We start from the raw sequence: 6,595 nt of genomic DNA on the forward strand, positions 1-6,595 counted from the left end.
AAATAACATGTCTGAAAAGATATAAAACATGGAAGGTGCTTAATAAACATTATTTGTTGCATTGTCTCTAATACTTTTCTTTTTACAAGATATTAATACTATGCTTTTTTACAGGAACATGTATGTGCAGAGCAAGGGAATATGAAATTAAATGATATAGCTAAAGGTTCATAAATTATTTTCTTAAAGGGCTTAATAAAAAAGGATCACACATCCTTATATGACTTTTGCAATTTGAAAAGTCCGGGTGCCAAGTTCCCAGGTTAAAAGATGACTATAGCATTAGCTCTAGCCATCTAGAAAAATAAAGTACAAGTCATATAGTCTCCATTCTGCTTATGATTTCTTCATGGCTTGCTTTATGCATTTAAAAATATGAATTCCAACCAATATTTTAAATATGGGGTATTGATTCCATTTCCTGTTTTACTTCATGACAGAAGAGATTTCATGCTGGTCATATACACATTCAAGCAGAAAGCCATTTCGCTTTTTCCATTTGTTTTCATTACTCTTTTCTATATTTGTTCTTTGACACTGTTTATATTGAAGACAGGGTTTGCCTTCTTTTCACTTTATCTCTCCATGGTAACAGATAGATTGCAGCACCACACACAAAAATGCAGAATTACGACCTCCCTGGCAGATCAGGCAGAAAGAAATGTGTACAATGAAACCAGTAATGGAAACTTGGGGTAGTTAATGAACAAGCCAAATTTTTATTTTTCAGATGGAATATAAATCACGATTCCTTTCACATCTTCTCTTTTCTCCTTAGGAAAGACCCCTGATAGGCACACAATAAATATTTGTAGAAGGAAGGACTGATTGACTATTACCATTTCCTTTTCTAAGCACTCACCAGTCATCTGATTAATAATATATTTGAGAAGTCATAACTATAATTATTATAGTTTACTGAATGCTTTCCATCTACTGTGCACTATACTGAATGCTTTACATATGAGTCCACTACATTCTCACCACAGCACTGTGAAGTGGTCATTATCATCTCCTGTTTGTAAATGAACAACCTGAGGCTCAGAGAGGTTAAGCGACATGCTCAAAGTCACTGCTTACAGCCAGTAAGTGGGAGAACTGAGATTTGCTCCTTTATAATTTGATGGCAAAGCCTGGGCTCTTAACCTCTCTGCTGACCTGCCAGCCCAGAATTTTACAGGGGGATTGTCATCTCTACGGATCTATGATTTCTACAAGCTATCACCCCCACTTCTATGTTAAAAGGAGACAAGTTTGTTCATCTCTAATGTGTTCCCATGCTTACTCGGAGGTTTCTGATAAGGGCTCTGCTTCACAACCCCAATCTACTTCAGTATTCATCTGAAGTAGCTACAGGCCCTCTTTTTATCATTATTATTAAATAATGTTTGCTATAGTACTTCCAATATTAAGTCCAAGTTCTTCTCTGAAGAATACTCTCTTTGCTGGTTCGTTCTCCTGAGAAGTACTTAAAAAGTACTGACATACGCACATGCTTTGGGCTCAGGATATTGAATTCTGTGCGACTTGGTTAGGTTGCTGAGTTTCCTGAGCCTCCCAAGTTTTCCTCATCTGTAAAATGGGAATGCAATACCGTACTATCAATTTCCTGGTATTCTTGGGTGCTCAACAAATGTTACTTTCCTCTCTTTTTCCCTCTTGTACAGAAAATAAGAGATTAAGCTCATCCTTCAGTCTCATCTTAAGTATCACCTAAATGTAAAGTCTCCCTTGACAACTTGATCTAAATAGAACCCCTTATTTTTATTATTCTCTGTCATTGTACACTGTTTGTTTCCTCAATAGGGCTTATATGCAATTTGTATATTTGTGTCATGTATTATCTTTCTAACCTCCTGGACCAAGCTTCATGTGGATGGGAACAAAACTTGTTTTATTTCCTACTGTATACTGACCACCTAGCACAGTGACTAACATATAGTGTTTGCCTAATAAATACTTGTTCAATAGATTCAAAAAGTGAATGAATGAATGATTGTTCTTGTCTTTCCTTCAGTTCTTTATCAAAATCTACACAGGGTCACCATGCTCTAAAGTCACCAGACCTAGAACTTAGGTGCCATCTTTCATCTGCTCTCACTACTCTCTGAAATCCTCTTGATTTTTTTGCTCCACATTCTGTCTCAGATCTGCTCTTTCTTTTCTGGTTCTGTAGCCTCTGTTGAGTCAAGACCCGGTTATGTCACCCCCAAATTGTTGCAATAGCTTCTTGAACAGCTTCTCTTGAAGATCTGTATCCCGTCCAGTTCTACAATATTTGGAATTTTTCTGTTAAGGAAATTGCTGTGGCTTTATATCTTTTCAGGGATAAGTTCTAAATTCCTTATCATCAATGAACTAGACCATTTTCTTCTTCTTCACAAGATCAGGCCCAAGCTACTAAATCTAATTTCTAACAGAGGGCTTATCATTTCTCCTTCCAAACTTTTTCTTGCATCACTCCTCCTGACTGAAATTTCTTCTCCATGACTATCAAAACTTATCCTTTCCCTATAAATCCCTAGTTTGAAATTTATCTTCCATGATTAGACATTGCACTTCTTGCTCAACTCTATCATTAACTAGTTTGGGATCACAGATGAGTCCCTTAAGATTTTATTTCTTTTTAGGCAAATTTTCCAGACATGCTTAGATAGAAATGCTTCCCCAAAGACTGGATGTCCTGGGATTTGTGGTGCCCTCATTAATCACCAAAGGAAATTTCTCTTTTCCTTGGTGCCCAGGAGGTTTTAGGCCCTGGAAAAAGACACTAGATTAAGATGTGTGAGAAGTATGTCTTTCTTTTGTAAAGTAAGAAAATGACTATTGTTAACATAAGCCACTTCTTGGGGAGATCAAATTTAATAAAAATATCTAGCTTAATAACAAAAATATGGAAATTGAGGATCTGGTTCAAAGATGTGGCTCAAGTGCCCCTTGACAAATATTTCCATTCCCTTAGAAATTATAGATGTTCCAGTTTGAGGATCACTAGACTAGAAGATACCTGAAGTCCTTTCCAATTACAAGATTCTATATAATTTGCAGTTAAGCTACATCTTGGCATCCTGTGACGTGCAAGTTCTGGAGCCAGTCAACTTGTGTTCCACTAAGTTCTACCACTTAGTACCTATGTGACCTTGGCCATGTTACTCATCCATTCCTTGACTAAATGGGATACTCACAGGGGTGCTATGAGGAGTAAATGAAGCCAGTGTCCCGTACATACAGTAAGTACCTAATAAATATCAGCCACTGCTACTACTACCACTACCACTACAAGTAGAGAGATACCTAAGCAAGAGTTTGAGAAATCAGATACAGGGGTTTGTTGGGGAAGTACCTGTACACTGGGTAATGTAAATCATGTGCAATGATGCTTCTAAGAAAATTCTTTTTTTCAACAAATGCTTATTGTTGACACTAGTTCTGTGCTAGCTGTTTAAGAAAAAAGAAGTCAAAGCCCCTGCCCTCCAGGAGCTAAGACTAGGCCAGAAAGTTAAGTCACAGTGCAGTCTATCATGCAATTAAGGGGGCAGCATGATTGATAGAGAGTACATGCTGAAGGAAGTCAAAAAAGGGGAGAGAAGTGAGGGCTGAGGCCTGTAGAACTGAGCTGTGCTCTAGAGGAGAATGTGTTTTTGGATCAATATAGGGGGAGCTGAGCACAGAGAAACTCTGGTATTTTACCCATAGCCAGTGTATCAGGGAAGAAAGAAGAGCTAGCAGAGGACACTAGAGTGGTTTGAGAAATGAAATGAGCTCAGGTAGTCAATATTTATTCCTTCTGAGAAAGAGTTAACGGTCCCAAATGAACAGTTAAGAGGGATAAATGCAAAGTCCTGTGCTTATACCCCAAATTTCAATTGAACAAGTACAGAAATGGGGAGCCCTAAACTGATGATTGTTCATGTGATACAGTCCAGGAGGGGGAATTAGGGATCAGTCAGTTGCAAGCTCAGTGTGACCAAGAATTTTTCAGCCTGTGCTGAAACCCCTAAACCAGCTTAGGATGTTGACAAGGTCAGGAGGGTCATTGTTCAATGAGAGGGTTTTTTGGTGCCCATGAAGTGACATTTGAAAAGACTATTTAGGGGGCTTATTTTGGTTTTAAAATTTAGTATACAATGTTTTAAAATACAAATTTTCAAACTCTAGTTCTTAAAAGCTTTTAAATTAAGTTTACAACACCTAAAATTCAATTTTTTATTCTAGTAAATTAAGGAACCACTTTTAAAGGGACTTTGAGTAATACTTGGTCCTATTCATAAATGTAAAAACCTCAAAGCATTTTAAAAATAATTTTTTCTGTATTTTCAAAGGAGCTTTAGATTACATACATGTTACATTGAAAATACAGGGAATTCTCATGTACTCCTCCTCCTCTCACACTTTCCCCCATTAACAATATCTTTCATTACTGTGGTGCATTTTACAGCATTGCTACTAGCCATGGACTATGGTTTACATTATAGTTTACACTTTGTACCACACAATTTTATAGGTTTTGACAGAATGTATAATGGCTGGTATTTGTCATTGCAATATCATGCAGAACAATTCCAATGTCTCAAAAATGCCCCATGCTTCAAAGCATTTTTATAAATATATATTAATAAATTTAGTATAATCTGTTATATTTTTGCAAATCTCTTTAATGTCTGACAGTGGAAGACAAAACTTCCCAAGTATTTGAGCTATTCTTATAAAAAATAATCATTTATAAACATTTATAAATAATGGCTTTTAAATTCTCTTAAATGTTTCATACTATATATATACTTAGTAAGATTTTCACTTAAAATCACAAGTCTAAATCAACTCCCTAATTATACACTTTTAATTTAAGTCATAATGATGTCCCCTAAGAATTCCTAATGCTTTTCTTTAAGATTATTTATTTATTAATTTATTTCTCTCCCCTTCCCTCCCCCAACCCCCCCATTGTCCGCTCTCTGTGTCCATTCGTTGTGTGTTCTTCTGTGACTGCTTCTATACTTATCAGCGGCACTGGAAATCTGTGTTTCTTTTTGTTGTGTCAGCTCTCCATGTGTCTGGCACTATTCTTGGGCAGGCTGCACTTTCTTTCACACTGGATGGCTCTTCTTACGGGGCGCAATTCTTGCACGTGGGGACACTTACGCTTGGGTGACACCCCTGCATGGCAGGGCACTCCTTGTGTGCATCAGCACTGTGCATAGGCCAGCTCCACACGGATCAAGGAGGCCCGGGGTTTGAACTGCGGACCTCCCATGTGGTAGGCGGAGGCCCTATCCATTGGGCCAAGTCTGCTTCCCCCTAATTCTTTTGGATACACAAAATACTAAATATGTGACAATTCCTTAATATAAAATATTAATATCCTGAGTTTGATTCTCTTAAAACATATCTACACAATTCTGAATCTTTCCACAGTTAATCTTTTAGGAAACAACTGTATTATCCTGCACAATTTGGGGGATTATCTTCTTATATAATGTGGGGAATAGCCTAGCGTGAGATTGCACAATGATCCGAGAGTTAAATTGGTGCGCTGCCTACATTTCGTTGGCAAGCTTGGTGGAATGAATTGAACTCAATTAGTTTTTATAGTAATGACTCCATAACTTCAAAGTGTTTATAAAGTAGGAAGAAGGAGGAGAAGGGAGGACAAGTACCCCTTTTCCCTATACTCAAGTTTTGTATGTTACCTGGTTTTCATTCTCCCCACAGTTGTCTGCAATTCCTACCCAAGTTGACCATTTGACTGGATTTTGCATTTCTTTGGTTCTTAAGATAAATAAATGACTTTTTCATCTAACCAAAGGCCCTTAAACTTGATGGAATGCTGCAATTTTTTTCATACATATGCTATTGCTTTAGGACCACACAACTCTTGCAGTTAGATTCCTTCAATTCTAGGAATCTTTCCAGGTTTTGCCTTGCTTTTCATCCTAATCTCCAAGGCTGCCCTGCTGATCATCAAAATCCCCTGTATTTGGTGCTAGGCAGATCCTGTTAGGCGTCTTCTGTCCAGTGCTGTTTTGGGTGCTTTAAAACATGACAATGCGATTAATGCATTCTGAGAAGAGCCATCTGGACTGTAATGGGGCCTGGAAACAAACACCCACAGAGAAGGGTAGAAGGGAGAGTTTAGGGAGCTATGATGGCTATCTGCAATTACTTGAGTGACTATCCTATAGAAGAAGGAGTAGACTTCTACTTGACTCCTGAGAATACTGATAAATGAAAGGGAGTAGAAAAATCAATTCAGCATCAGGAGAACTTTCTAACAATTAGCTTTCTCATGAGGGAATCGATTACCTTGGAGGAAAGTGAGTCCCTGGTCACAGGAAGTATCTAAGTGAACCTGTGTGCTCATCTAACAAGGATGTGCTAAAAAAAGATTCTAAACAAGTCAAGAGGTTGACTTAAATGATTTGCAAGTCTCTTCCACCTTCAAGAATCTCTGATTACAGAAAACAGAGTTCACAAAGCTAAATGGCTCATAAAAGGCATCTAAATGTCAAGACTTCATGGTGTCATTTTATTGCCCCACTTACTTGAGTATGGTATGTCAAAACCTCCTGATGTTGAAAGCCTCCCTTTTTCCAGG

The sequence above is a fragment of the Dasypus novemcinctus genome, chromosome 6, assembly GCF_030445035.2.
Source record: "Dasypus novemcinctus isolate mDasNov1 chromosome 6, mDasNov1.1.hap2, whole genome shotgun sequence".
Classification (NCBI taxonomy): Eukaryota; Metazoa; Chordata; class Mammalia; order Cingulata; family Dasypodidae; genus Dasypus; species Dasypus novemcinctus.